The 15,451-nt window shown below is 32.4% G+C and overlaps 3 long non-coding RNA genes across 5 annotated transcripts in view; 2 read left to right on the forward strand and 1 right to left on the reverse strand.

Annotated features, from left to right (window-relative positions):
• The first annotated feature begins 4,726 nt into the window (after window positions 1-4,726).
• On the forward strand, window positions 4,727-6,230 carry LOC138140543 (uncharacterized). Of its 2 annotated transcripts, XR_011162593.1 has the most exons (3): window positions 4,805-5,529; window positions 5,595-5,936; window positions 6,012-6,230. It is a non-coding gene; the product is annotated as an uncharacterized lncRNA (long non-coding RNA). The 2 variants fall into 2 exon arrangements; XR_011162592.1 differs by lacking the exon at window positions 6,012-6,230 and having other exon boundaries at window positions 4,727-5,529; window positions 5,595-5,958.
• On the reverse strand, window positions 5,545-6,811 carry LOC138140544 (uncharacterized). The gene is made up of 2 exons (XR_011162594.1): window positions 6,224-6,811; window positions 5,545-6,166 (listed from the first exon to the last, which is right to left on the reverse strand). It is a non-coding gene; the product is annotated as an uncharacterized lncRNA (long non-coding RNA).
• Window positions 6,812-6,814: 3 nt separating this feature from the next.
• The window catches only part of LOC138140545 (uncharacterized), a 100,400-nt gene continuing 91,763 nt past the window's right edge, over window positions 6,815-15,451 (forward strand). The window contains exon 1 of one of the 2 annotated variants that reach the window (XR_011162595.1): window positions 6,815-7,395. This is a non-coding gene — a long non-coding RNA (uncharacterized lncRNA). The remainder of the gene's footprint in view (window positions 7,396-15,451) is intronic. The other variant, XR_011162596.1, reaches the window with a different exon arrangement.

A 15,451-nucleotide genomic window follows, 5' to 3' on the forward strand; every position in this document is an offset into this window, starting at 1 on the left:
ACATTTTTAATTTACAATGCGAAAATTTCCGATAATAATGCGGAATCTGGATTAGTATATTATGATACAAGTTTATAAGGAAGCCTTTAAAGCACGCGCGACAAATTTAAGAGCACGACGCGGAGCGGAGTGCTTTTAACGTCGCAAGTGCTTTAAAGGCTCTTATATATAAACGTGTATCATACGCTATTTTTTATTATATCTGCACTACAATCTGAAAATTATAACAAAAAAAGTAAATTGAAATACCTTTTTCGAAGTAATCTGTGTCATTAATTATTGATATAGAAATGATCAATTGTTGTTGTTTCGTTGCTATTATAAATTTTCTATAAATGTTTATTTATCAATGTTCAAAATGTAGGTGAATTTGTTGTTACCTAAGCAAGCCTTAAAGCTTTAGCGTTTTAAAGGCCCCTTTTTCGCACGCATTTTAGTGTCAAAAACAGGGATTATGATTCAGGTATAATAAAAAAGTATATATTTCTATATTTTCTGGGTTAGGCCGTTTTATCTTTTACACTACATCAAATAAATGCTTCACAAAGTCACAAATGCGATACATTCAATAACTTTCTGTTTTTAAGTGTTGGGCAATTTATGTTGCGGTTGTAATATTTTAATGCATAATAAATTCTCATGTGGACATACAGTTTTAGAGAATAATCTAAGGGAAAATTCTTCTTTATCGTATTTATTTACAAAACCAACTAAACAGGTTTTTAAATTCGTGCGAACCAAAACAGAGACTTGCGCACTGAAACTGGAAACAATTCGAGGTCCGAGTGCAGTATCTGTTTATATGAGTAATCTGTGCTTTCGCCAAAGTAGCCAACGACCAATTTTCTTCTATAAAAAAATAGCTTTGCAATAGCCCTAGCTGTCTGAATCGGAGTGAGATGTAGCATTTAAAAAAAATAGTTTCAATAATTTTTTTAACGCTAGTGTCAAACTTTGACATTTTAGGACTATAAAAAAAAAACCGTTCACTTTTGGATGGCCGCAATAGTACATTACAAGAGGTAGCGTCAACAGGTTTTCATATTTCGTTCAAGATAAGTCACAAGTTTTGAAAAAAATAAAAAATACAGGGTGTTTTCGAAGTTGAAGTGTTCCTTTTAACATGTTATAGTATGCGTTATTCTAAAGAGTTTTAGCCAAAGTCACCTTAGTAAAATGTGTACGGCAATGAAGACACAATAAGTTAATTTTTTTGAAATTTTTGAAACCGGTCCTGCTCAAATTTGCGCTGATTTGATAGAAATTAGAATTGATAAAAAAAATCAAATGAGCATGGACGTTAATCAAAAATACTGTCAAAGTTGTCATCTAATTATTCGGAATGGCTTTATCATTACGAAAATAATGAGCTCACAGATATGTTGCTAATGTATGGGCAATATTATCACGTTATCAGAATGCAGCTGCGGCGTCCAGAGAGTACACAGAGCGATTTCCAGAAAGACACCATCCTGGGCCACGTCAGTTATTAATCTAGTACAGCGGAGAAATAAACAGGACCGGACTCAAAATTTTAGAAAACAATAAAAATATACAATCAATTATCTCCGTTAAGGCTCGCGTTTACCTGAAAGAAATTTCGAAGATGATGTACAGTGGGTCCTCTATTTACAAATTTATATTTTGGTCAAACCTCCTTGGGTCAAACAAACCGAGAGACGCAGGTACCTTGAATTGGTCACAGACGCTCAGTAGGGGGTAGAGGATTACGATCCTGTCCTGTTCCGTACCTAAATACGGAGATAAAATGAAATTTTGTGTTGGAAAGACAAGTCCTACAATGCCAAATCTGAATTGGCTGCACTGCAAACTGTTGTTTCATTCCATTTTATTATTTATTAGCTGACCCGACAGACGTTGTCTTGTCCAATCCAAATTTCAGCAAATTAGTTTGTGATGATGATTTATTTTCTTCCATTAAATTTGAAATCACAATGAATCTCAAAGTGTTTTATTTACGTTTCGATTGCAAGATCGATGTTCAAGTGAAAAAACCGATAGCGAAATAAATTGGTATAGAAATAAAACAACTACATTTGTTGGACAGATCGCGAAACAACACAAAAGTAAAAACGGATGTAATTTTAATTTAGGGTGAAATGCGTTTTTCCAGATTTTTCTCCAAATTTTCCAAAAACATTTTTTCAATTGAGTTATTTCCATCCCGGGAACAAACCGAACAAAAAAAGAATCAATTACAAATGTCGTCAGTTATGGTCGAGAGTGCATACAAAATTTATAATTTTTGAAGTTTGTCCGAATTTTCAGACTTTCCTTTGTGTTTCTCCCGATTTGTTTTTTAACAAAAGGAACATTAAATTTAAAAAAATTAAAAATATTGAGCTAAGAATTAGTTTTATTATTTTTTTGTAGGTACTTAATATTCCTACAATTTGATCGTATAGGACATTTTTCTGACTTTGAAGGCCCGACCTCAGAACAACTGGCCCGACTAATAAAAGTATAATATTCACCAAATACAGGGAGCAGCATTGTGTAGTTGTATTTTCCCAAAGTATTACGATTAAATCTGCATTTACTCCCTGCAGATGAGAGAATGAATATTAGTTCGGAGTTTCTACCTGATTTGTCAAGAATTATGAATGAGACACAAATGACCCTTATGGCAAAATATTTTTAAGGTAAAATTACAATGAAATGGTTGGTTTCATCTTGTGTCCCTTCGGTGAATAATTGAACATTATCGGTTTATTAGTCGGGCTTTTAGAGTCAGATAAATTTGCCATAAAATATAGGATTATAGGTACCGGCAAGTAACGATTTTTATTCTTTACTTATTCTGTACTCATGTAATAATATACTATTATTTCATGCTGGAAGTCTGTTCTGTATCATAATTTTATTTCAAAAATCACATTATTTTGTGAAAATCGCATCATCTTTTTTCCTGGGGCAACGGCCGTTGCTATTATTTTTTACAATGATTATTTCATTTATTATCGTTTTCGACCAATCGTAAGGCTTTATTTTTTGGTTTACAGCGATAATTTTTCGATAATTTTTTATTGTCCTTTTTCAAATGTTTTTTTTTTAATCTTTAAGACAACGGTGAATACTAGTGTCACATTTTTTATTTTTATATCAAATGTCAACATGAATCGTCAACTTCTGACGAGCAACTTGCAACCATTTTAAAGGACTTTAATTAAACAACTTTATTCATGAAATAATCTTACCGAATTACATACATTTGTCCTTCTGAAATAATCTGTTGTAATACTCAAGTTGGTTAAAACGCAACACTCGTATCATTTTTTCACAAATTTCGGCTACCGCCTCGAAAAATTAAAACGTCAAAAAATGACACTCGTGTTTGCTAATCAACTTTCGTATTACAAATGTATCATTTCGAAGCACTCAAGTGAATATTTTTCGACTTTTGCACTTTTCAATGTTAGATTTGATTTGTAAAAATAAAACAGTCCGGCAAGTGTTCCTTAGCGACATTTTCCGGCTCTGATACTGTTATAACTCACCTACCGGAATCAAATTGATAATGTAATCGAACATCTACGGGACAGTATAAAATAAAATATTTAGAGATCGGGAATTTTGACATGAAATAAAGGAAAAAATTGTGTTTATTTTTATAGTGCATTATTACTGGAAATTATTATTCCACTTAAAAAAAAGGATTGAAATTTGCGTAATATTAAAATGGGTGATATAATAATCTGATGAAGCTTTTCCTGATGGAGCAGCAGTATTATTGATTGTTGTTAATAAAGCTCAAATCGTTTGTTACAAATTTGGAATAAAAATGCAAATACCTATTATAAGTATTTCCTAATTTCTTAGCAAGAGGCCGATGTAATTTGTACCATTGTATAGTTCCCTTTCCGTAAGCTGTTAGCTCAGGTAGCATGTAGGGTTGGTTGTCTACAACGTAAAATTTTAACGTTGAGAAATGACTTCATTTTTTTCGTTTTTTTCAACTAGTATTCAAGTAGGAAACACCACTTTTCGTCTGTGTCACATTCATAACAATATCTAGTAAATGACGTGAGATATTTTCGATATCTCGTTTCATTTTGCCTACACAGCTTCTAAGCAGAGCATTTTATTTGTGGTTTTTTAACGAATTCGTGAAAACAAAATTATATTTTTCTCTTCATAGTTCACTAATAGAAATGTTCATAATTTATGTAGTAAAGAGAGAAAACGTTCATCTCGTACTGTTTTCTCAAAAAACGTGATCGAAAATCCACTTTTTCGACCGTTTCAAACTCAGATAAACGCGAGCCTTAATTCAAACATTTTACTAAGAAGAGTTAGGCTAAAATTCTTAAGAATGTATACTATCTCGTGTTATAAGGAACGCCTCAACTACGAAAACATCCTGTATATAAATTCTATGTACATTACAATGTGCGCTGGATCTGAAGGGGTTAAATAGATATTTCAAGCCCGCGTCATCGCAAACTCCTAGCTTTTTGCCCTGTAGAACGAACACAGCGGGTTGCCTAACTTACGATTCCAGCAACGGTTCCATATCGCGTATATTCGCGCACGCTCGTTCCATAGGTTATTATTTCTATGTATGTATTTATGTATTTCATATTTTGTATTGAATTGTGAATCATCACTTTGACAATTCAAATCAAGGTGTCAACGATATTGCCAACCTAAGTTTAAAGTCATTGCCGGCTTTAATTATGAAAATTAAGTTTGTTATAGTGCTTGTAACTTCCTAAGGAATTCTGACTTAAGCCCTAAATAAACCGAATAAAGACCCTAGTTAAAGAAATTTATTGTCATATTGTGCCTGTCAATCACTAGACGGTCTCCGACAAATATTTTGAGTACTACCCCAGGTAATTTTTTTCTCCGAGACCGCCTAGTGATTGACAGGTACAATATCACAATAAATTTCTTTAAGTAGGGTCTTTGTTCGGTTTATTTATGACTTAAGCCAAAATTCCTTACGAATTTAAAAATACTTTTCGGCCTCCCAATCTGGGAAATATAGCGTTACCTTACACTTTAGGTCAAGGGAGGTGCGATTTCCCGTACAATGTCAAAAATTTCTAGTGGAATGTGGGAAAAATCTGGTGGAGTACGGGAAAAATGTGCGGACACCGTTGATTTATTCTTTTCACAGTTAATTTAAAATTAAAGTGTCCATACGTTACTTTAATTTAGTGTAAAAAAACACATTTCCCTGTATAATTTTTCCGATAAATGTGTTTGTTTAATTTATATCGATCGAAAAAGAAAATAATCGTAACAGGGAAAATACAACCTATTGGGTTGGCAGCTTTATATGTCAAAAAGTTTGACAATTGTCAGGTATTTCATAAATATCTGCAAAATAGCACAATAAAACAAAACCACAGAAGTTGATATATGGTTTTGTGTACCTACTTTATCCAGTACTAGCTGTTAGTGCTAAAGTGCAACTGGAAAATAAAAATCTACAAAACATTCTAACCCCAAAATCTTGTATTCACCTGAAGAAAGATGATTCGTTTTCACCAGGAAGTAGTGGTTAAGTACAAGACATTTTAATAATTTGCAACATTATTAACATAATTTATTTTGTAAAATTACAGTTGTAAACATTATTGTTACAATTCTCCACTTTAGAGAACAATGCAGAAACAATTTGGTAACTGTCAGCTTTATTACTTTTGGGTTGAATGTCAATATGTTGTACTGGTGCTTCTCTTACAGTACTGATGATGGAATTCTCAATGTTGGATGGTTACATTGGAAGCAACTGCTAAAAATTTAAGTAGATTAAAGCACTGTATCGAAGTTTGTGACACAACTCACCATTGTTTGAGGAGCTGTAGCTGCAACATAGTACATTTTGTTTTTGATGTTGAAGGAAGGCCATCAGTCATCACGAATCATTTTAGGAACTTCAATCTTGTGTCCATAGGGCAATCAAGGTTCAAATATTTGTCAATTTTATTTGAAATTGTATTAATATCAATTTAACCTGACTTCCATATATTTCTTCACAGTTTCAACCCAGTTTGGATTGGTAATGGCAAACGATCTACAAATATTGGTTTTTGTGTCAGTTATCAATATAATATCATCTCTTGACATTTTCCATTTTCAGAGTATATAACTCCTTTCGGAGACAGGCACCACAAACACCTATTAATAAAACTGTCTGTAATAAAATATGGTTTATTAAAAATTTGTGAATTAAAGAATAGTTATTACATACTTTCGTGAGAAAAAATTGTCCTATGTAACGTTGTTTCGATTTTTGTGGTAATAATTCAGAATTTAGTCCTGCCACTAGTTGTACTGCCTCTGGTGTCACATTTAACTCGCTCTATATTATATAATAGACATTTTTTTCACTCGATTAATACACCAAAATCAAATTTTGAAGCACGACCGTGAAAATTTAGCCGGCAAATAATTTGTTAGGAAAAAAACAAATGAGCGGTCACGGTCGTCAAGGAATTGATTCCACAGCATTCGATTCTTTATTGACGATGTCAAATTCTACAATAAAATTAGTCTTGATTTTTAAAAGATTTAATATTTTGGTCAGCCGAAAAGTCTAATACAAATGTCGTACGGGACGTATTTTCCGGCCCTCCAACTAATCAGGCACTCGGCTGCGCCATCGTGCCCGAAACCAGTTGTCGTGCCGGAAAATTCACATCCCGTACTCTAATGTAAATAACTTTTACAGTACGTCGCCAATCGTTCCATTGTGAAGTTTGAAAAACCGAATCGACGCTAAAATTGACCAATTTAAGGGATACCAATTTTTGTATAGTATCTGTAACAGGTTTGTTTGTAATCGTCTTGAATGTTGTTAAAATTATAAAATTATCGCTTTCAAAGTAAAGTAAGAGATTCTGTTACCATTCGTAGACAACACTCTATACACAGAAATGTTTTGTAGTAGGCATACCTAAATATAGACAAGTAACAAGCGTGAGCGCACGACGCATGTGCTGTGTTGCATAGACATTAAAAAACGTGCGGTTGTTAATGGCGGTTGTGGTCATCAGAGATATTTCTTTTATTATGGTTAGGTTAAAGTGAAAGGTTTTAAAATTCGGTATGATGTGTTTCAATAATTCCACTAATAAAAATTGATAACGAGCCCGAATAGGATTTCGAATAAGAATCAATTGGTGATTTTTTTACTTCTTCATCATGAAGACACAAGAAATCGCCGGTTTTTTGCTTCATGACGAATGACGATGCGAGACAGAGCCGATATTTTCGTAAATTAAACGTGATTCAATCGATCCTTGACCAAGTGAGAACTTTGTTAATTTTTCATGTGCAACTATTCAATAGTGCTGAGATGCAGATTCGATTTGGATCAGAAGATACGAAAAGGAACTTTCTGGAGCAGGCAGCTTTGCAATGGTAAGAAAATGTATCCAGTGTTGCCAGAACGATGTATTGTAAAATCACTAGACTTAGCCAAAAAATCCACCTTCTCAACACAAATTGACCAGATTCTTAAAAGTAGGGAATTTTAATTGAAGCAAGTTATTTCTTTATTTTTGCAACATTTTTTATTAAAACATAACTCTTATAAACAAAATAAACTGAAATTATAATTCTTTAACAATAATATAACTGTACTCTAATATAATATGGTCTACTATGTAATATCCAATGTGTAACAAAAACAAGAAAAGTAAAAAAAAATCATTCGTGGTCATAAAATAGATCATTGAAATCTTCTTCTTCAGTCCCAATTGTTTCATTATTATTATCTAGATTCAAGAAAATTGCCAGAGGATAGATTTCAAATTCATATTTTTCAGAAGTTACAACATTCTTGTAAAGCTGATCTGGAAAGTCATAGTCATAGCAACACTTTTGGGTTAATTTCAAACCATATTTTATGTTTAAAATTGCATTTAATGTTCTTAGATGTAAACAGTTCCGCAATTTTGTTTTAACTGTATTCATTACGCTAAATACGCGCTCCACGTCAGCGTTTGAATGAGGATGTGTTAACATTTTTAATGCAAATAAGGAAAGTTCTTTAAAGCGATTGTTGTCTGCACAGTCTTTGTAAGAATGCACTTCCTTTCAAAAATTAATTTTGCCATTTAATTAAGTGAACATCACTTCACTGTTGTTCTATTTTTTTTTTTTTTTTGAATCACAGTTTCATTTGCTTCATGTGCATCCAGTAAAGGTATTTTTAGAATCTGCGTCTCTAATAGGTCTATTATTGTATTCAATTTGGAGTCGTTTATGGGTATCTCTTAAAGCACTCGTGATTTAATAGATCTCTAAGAAAATTTTTATCAATAGTTGCATCCATTACGTTGAATTACCAATTAATACAAAATTCCCTAGAATTTGAAAAATTTAATTTTTTAATTCAAAAATTAAAACAAGGGTGCAAATTCTAAAAAATAACATAAAAAAACTCGTTTTAAAGGGGCATTGGCGCACTCGTCCTATACAAAACTCCCCTACGGGTCGTTTTCTACACTTGGGACTCGTGCGCCAAATCAACCCTTATAAAACTCGTTCTTTAATATAGTATAGGGATTGTTTGTTGTGTCTTAAAGTACTGTTTACAGAGGTTAAGTTAAGGTTTTGCAATATTTTAATATTTGGGGGAAATCTACTTTGAAGTTCATTAAACAATACAATAAGCATATTTTTACATCTTTCCCGCAGTTCATTTTCATCTACTGCAGAAATTTTATTATTTTGTAGAGCTGTTTCAAATGCATAACCTAAATAAGGTTTTGGATCAAGAACGTTTGAAATGCATTCAGTAAAATAATCAAACGTGTTTTGCCTTCCAGGTAATAAAATCTTATTTCCTATTGACTTTGTTAAATGAATTAAAGAATCTAGTAACTTGGAAGGATCGTTAGTTTCTGCTTCAAAATGACTATTCACTTGTTTAACTTGATCCAATATAGGATGTAGAAACTGCAAAAAAGTTTTCAATTTCATATCATTATCATAAGATAAAGTTGCCCTGCTGTATAGCAATTTTCCTCTATATGTGTTCTTTGATAATGTTCCTGTAAAGTTTCCCATTGATCAATGATTACTGACACTGCTTTAGCAATTGACATCCAACGAGTATTACTAACGGCTGGCACAATTCTTGGTACCTGTTGACTCTGAGGATTTAAAATTTTGAAGATATGCTCATATTTCAGTCTTCTAATTAATGAATGAGAAAACCAATTGTGTGTTTCTCTTACAAGAAATTCAACTGAAGTTGGTAATATTTTACAGGCCTCACTAATTGCTAACTGTAAAGAATGACATACGCAACGAAAGAGTATTAAGTTGGGGATATTTAATTCAGTTTTAAGTTTAATGTGGACCCCATTATTAATACCAGTCATCACACTGGCATGGCATTGTCTGTTCCAATACCAGATAAATTATTAGAATTTAAATCAAATATTGTAGCAATCTCAGCACACCATCAACAATGTGATTAGCAGTCCCTCCTCCTAATTGAACTAATCCCAAAAACGTGGAACAAATTCTATTATTATTTGCACTAAAATACTTAACAACAACGCCTAAAAGTTTCTGAACTGAAATATCTGTGGACTCGTTCAATATTAAACTATAAGGACAATTACTGATATCTTCTTTCAGAAGTTTTCTAAAATGTGGATCCAAAATATTAACAATTGAAGATGTACATTTTGTACGACTTAATTTAAAACCTGATTTTTTAGAATTAGTAAAACAGGTATTACAAAGAGAAACCATGTGATCACAAGTTCGAATTGCCGAATGAATGGCCACATGTGTAGCTATTTTCAATTGGGTCCTTGCCTTTTCATCCTCAAACTTGGCCTTTTGAAACTTCAAGGTTTTCTGTCCATTCATGACGGAACACGCTTTTTTGTGTTTTGATGTTTCCAAATGTTTCTTCAGGTCAGCTAACCTGGCATTTAAAGTTGTTTGACAGTATTTGCAAAATGCTTTCTTCTCATCTGCATGTGGAGACAACCAATCTTTAAATGCTGGCAAAGTTGTCCACTGTTTTCTAAAGTGTTGTGTGTATGGCTTTGCCATTTTAAGTTCTTGAAGTTTAGATTCAGGTGAAATATGCAGTGAACTAGAAACAATTTTTTACATAAATATTACTTAGTTCATACTAACCAACTTACCGTGTTTTTGAATTTTTTGGACCTGTCTCGAGTGTCCCAGCATACAACAAGACTAAGGAGATTAGTAATTACTAATTACCTTTTACCTTAGGAATGACAAATGACTAATGACGCCACAACCCCACAACAGTGCACAAGACTGCCACAGACCACAGAACACTCAGCACAGAGTAGAGAACAATAAACATTCTTTTTTCTTTTTTATTCTGTGACCTAATGACGCGTCGGCCTGTCGACGCCAGGCGGTGATGACATGACACATGAGCTTCGACCTTCGATTTTTGCGCGAATTTTTACCGCTGGTTTGACCTTGACTAGGCTATTGGCTACCACTAACAACAATCTACTGAATGACCAAATAAATATCCATAGGTAAAGTTTTTGAATGTGTAACTATAACTCACCACCAGATTTGTCACTAATCTGAAATGCTCAGAATTTGTCACTGATATCTCAAATCTAGTGACAAAACCACCAAAATGGCAACACTGAATGTATCTATCTTATAACAGTAAGGATTTTACTTATTGTCCCAAAAGTTTTTTTTTTGTGTCTTCATAGTTCCAGTTGAGGAAAGTTAAATTTCCGTCAGTTAACCCGAGTTATGTACGCCGTCTTTCGTAACACAGGTTTCTACTTTGTCCGCGCTTATCTGAAATCTGTTTTTTGACGGCATTTTCAATTCAGCCTTTACTGTTATTAATATCATCATTATTTTTTACTTGCCTGCATGTTGTGAGAAAAATAGTTATGTACTTATTTGTGTATCAAGGCCAAAAAGTGCAGACACATAACCAGTATCTTGGAACCTTATGTTGTGCCCAAAGTACATAAACAGTATAGGTATGCTAGACTCGCACAGTGACACTGCTCATGTCCAGGGCTGGCTGTTTGTTACGTCACTGGTGGAAAGCAAAGCCCCAGACTCGTCCTCTGTGCGTATGGTTTAAATGTAATTTCGGCAAATTACAACAAATAATTTTAAAGAATTAAATTATCCCATAATAAAATCATCTGAAACATGGTATATTACTATAAGTGATGAAAGTGTCTGATTTTTCAACGAGCAATACATGATAATATACTCACGAGCGCCAGCGAGTGAGGATAGTATTGCGAGTTAAAAAATCGCACTTTGACACGAATTGTGTATACTATTTTTTCCAACGTCGCTTATGAAAATGAGTTTCAATTTTAAATTTCTTTATAATTATTTTACTCCCCTATTTTTTGAATCTTCCGGATCTGGAGTTTCAATTAATACAAATAACAGTGTTTTAATTTTAAGTAGGTAGTAGATTGTTAATGTAGTAGATTGTTAAATACATTTTCCTCACTAGTGAGTTTACTTTCTCCATTTTCCTCACTAGTGATGAAAGTATCATTTTCATAAGCGACGTTGGAAAAATTTATTATTCACGAATGTTAAAGTTTACAATACGTTACATTGTAATTTTTTTAAATTTATTACTTGCTTGACGGTCAGCGCGTTTTCTTTTACTATAATTAATTTTTTGTTGCTGCAGCTCTACGTTTAAAAAATTTATTTTGATAAAAATACATTGTCTAACTAATGTCTTTATGATAACGTCATCAACTGTACATTTTTTAGAAAGTTTCTGCAATAATTTCACGTTTATTTGTCGAATTCCTGTAAAATGATTCCGTGTATGTTTGCAAAATATTTTTTCCATCAACTGAACATGTTCCAAGAATTCTTCTGAGGGTTGAATCAACCCACCAAACGATAAATGACGAATCCAGCTAGGCACATTTCTTGGAAGACAGTAAGAATGTTCATTCTTATTCTCCTCCACATACGTATAGTGACCTAGTTCTGGATGGGTTGATTCTAACCAAAGCCTCCTAAAGAATCAAGCCACAGTCATGGGTTTTAATGGCGGCAATAGTCGTCCGACTGCTGTGGGTCGAATCCGCTCATATCTATAAGGAATTGAGTCACCGATACAATCAACTTTCGTTTAAAATGAATTTTAAACTTCTATAAATACTCAGTCATTTATTAAATAAATAAATTAGAAAGAATAGATTCTCAATAATTTATATTTGAGTGTCTTTATTCCTTTATTTTCAGAAAACCAACATTCAAACAAGAAACAATATATGTAAATAAATTAACAAATATTACAACAATAAAATAAAAATATAATTCTATAATACAAATAATAAATGGACAATAAGTTTTTCGCGAAGCACAACATAAAAACATAAAAACATAAAGGAATTTAAGACTTGAGAGCATTGGATTTATTTAATTTTTTAATTTCTTTCTGGTTTGCCGCTTTATTTGAGATCCCTGAATTTTTTAATTTAGAATAATTAGTAATAATAATTGCAATCGATTATTGATAAATATAGGATTTGCGGAACTGAAGGAGAAACCATTGAACACATCATTTCTTCTTGACTCAAAGCGAATATAAGAAACGTCATGATATATTCGCTAAAATTATACACATGAATTTAGCAGTTAAATTCAACTTATTAAAAGATACACAACCATATTATATTTATAAACCAGAAAGTTGTTTGGAAATTGACAATTACAAATTATATTTTGATCGTACAATTTCATATTCAGCATAACAGACCAGACATTATTATTTTAAATAAACAACAAAAGCAAGCATATCTTTTAGATATAGCTGTTCCAAATTCACACAATATAACACAGACATATAACACAAAAATTAATAAATATTTAGAACTCTCCGTTGCTATGAGAAATCTTTGGTGTTTAGAAAAAAATTCGATTTAACGTTCTGTCGCTCAATATTTGTCGGATTCAAGACTTTTGTAGAAAGAGCAGGTGCCAATCTGACCAACTTATGTTCCTCGTCTCTATGTAAGATTTTTAAATGTTTAATACAAGCTCTATTTAGATTAATATTTGCAGAATCGTTACTATTGGCATCGGGAAAATCTGGAAAGATAAATATTTGTTCTGAATTTTTTAATATAGCCAGTTATTCCTAATATTTAAAAAAAAAATGTACAGAATCAAAAGCTAAAAACAGATCATATTTTTCATCTTCCAGTATAGGATTTTTAATACAATATTTTCGATCTCCACCAGATATTTTTTTCAAAAGATTTCCCATTCACCGAATTATTATCGGAGAGTATGCATATAATGTGATAACCAGATTTTATAAGGTTCTTAATAACATCGCTTAATAAATCTGTCAAATAATAATCAGTCTCTCTATTTTTAACTGGGAAAAGTCCTACTACATCATAATTTTTCGATAAAATCGACGTTATCATGAAAGTTTGAACCGTTGAAGCTACTTCATTATTTGTATTGGCACTCATTCCTTCAATTTTTTCCCCTTTATGAGAAACTATAATACATTAACATATTTTTCTTTCGCATCCAAGCTTTCTAGCTTTTTTGTCAAATACTGAATTTGAGAAGAACTGATTCCTGAATTTTCCGCACCTAATTTGAGACTCAATTTTTTAAAAATATTCTGGATGAGGTGTAATACTAATAACCATACGATCTTACCTGATATTAATTAAATACCTATGAGATTTGACATACGATAAAAATATCCTTTAGTTCTATATATTTTATTACTTTCATGATCATAAATTAAAAATCAAACCGTGGTAAATCCAACTCTGGTGACAAGTTATCGTAGGACCGTACTGTACCAGTCGTATCAGGTCAGACGACAAACGTGACGTCACTAGCTCTTGGCTGCGTATGACTGTGGCTTGATTCTTTAGGAGGCTTTGTTCTAACACATATGAAAAAATGTATATAGTGTTCATTTGCCCGTTTCCTAAGTTACAATGACGTGTCACAATACTTGATACTTTGATTTCTTCATCTAATTTGCCTTCAAAAATCAAATTCTTTTTTTAACGTTGTAGAAAAAATAATGTTTGTATTTCATGCGAAAGATGATTATTTTGTTGGCGCATTCGAATGAGTTTGAAGTCTCAACCTAACCGGTCTCGACCAAAAACTCATTCTCATGCGCCAACAAAAAACAATAATTTTGCGCACTTAATACAAAAATAACTATTTTTTTTGTACTAAATTCGTTTGGGAAGTACTAGGGTACTAAATGACACCGAAAAGTACTAGATTTAGTACCAAACTACTAAAAACAACATCTCTTTCAGTTATAAAGTGATACTTTCCTTACTGAGTGAGCTCTGAGCTTCCACCAGTGACGTAAGCAATCGTCGCAACCACCGCGCTCTCCCTTTCCCCATGTGCTGCGTTGTACAAGTCAAGCATACCTATATAGTTTAGGTGCCTTGGTTGTGCCCTGTGCACCGGGGCGCACTCAGAAATTACGTTTTGGGGGGGCTTCACGCAAACATACTTAAGATAGATACATTTATTGTAAACACTTTGAAATGCAAAAAATGGACATTCATGTACCGGGTATATTATGAAAAATCTTTGGTGCTATAACTTCCTTATTTTTTATCCGATTTTAATAAATGATACGTTAGACAAGATCGTTTTAGAAACGCTATAGCCCGAAATGCTATGATTTTTTTTTTACATATTTTTTGACAGACCGCAGCTAACTTTGTTTTTTTAAGTAGCACTGTATATTTTTTTTATCTTTATTCTGATAGACGTTTATCTTCTGAATACACAAACATTAAAACGAAGTATCAAAAATTTGTTTTTAATAAAAAAAAATTGAATTTCCAAAAATCAAGTAACCATAATTTTTACTATAGCAAATGTTCGAAATTACCTCCATTCTTTCTAAAGCACATTCGACACCTTCCACTGACGTGGTGGTATTTGTTCACATACTGCTACGATTCTTCTTACTAAATCATCTCTGTTATCGGCTGGAGTCATATTGTCTTGAATGTCCATAGCTCTCTTAGTCACTTTGCAAAATTAGAATGCATTTTTATTACTGTTTAAAGTGACTGCCTGATTAAAAAAAATACATTACCTTTTAATGTCTTCTTTTTGTTTGTATACATGAGCATGCATTTTCATATTCAAAATCAAAATCTCTATAAAACTGAGAAAAAAAGTTAATAGTGCAATTTGAAAAAAAAAGTTGACTATCATCTGTCAAAAACAGAACTCGAGAACAAATACTGGATTAATTCAAATTGTAGCCCATTTAAAACGATTTTGTTTGAGATATCATTTATTAAAATCGTATGAAAAATAAGGAAGTTACAGCACCAAAGATTTTTTATAATACATCCGGTATATAAATGTAAGTTACGTACATTTTACAAACAAAATTGAGTCTGCGATGTCCTTTTTCTGTTAAAATTGACAA

This window comes from Tenebrio molitor, chromosome Y (genome assembly GCF_963966145.1).
Source record: "Tenebrio molitor chromosome Y, icTenMoli1.1, whole genome shotgun sequence".
Classification (NCBI taxonomy): domain Eukaryota; kingdom Metazoa; phylum Arthropoda; class Insecta; order Coleoptera; family Tenebrionidae; genus Tenebrio; species Tenebrio molitor.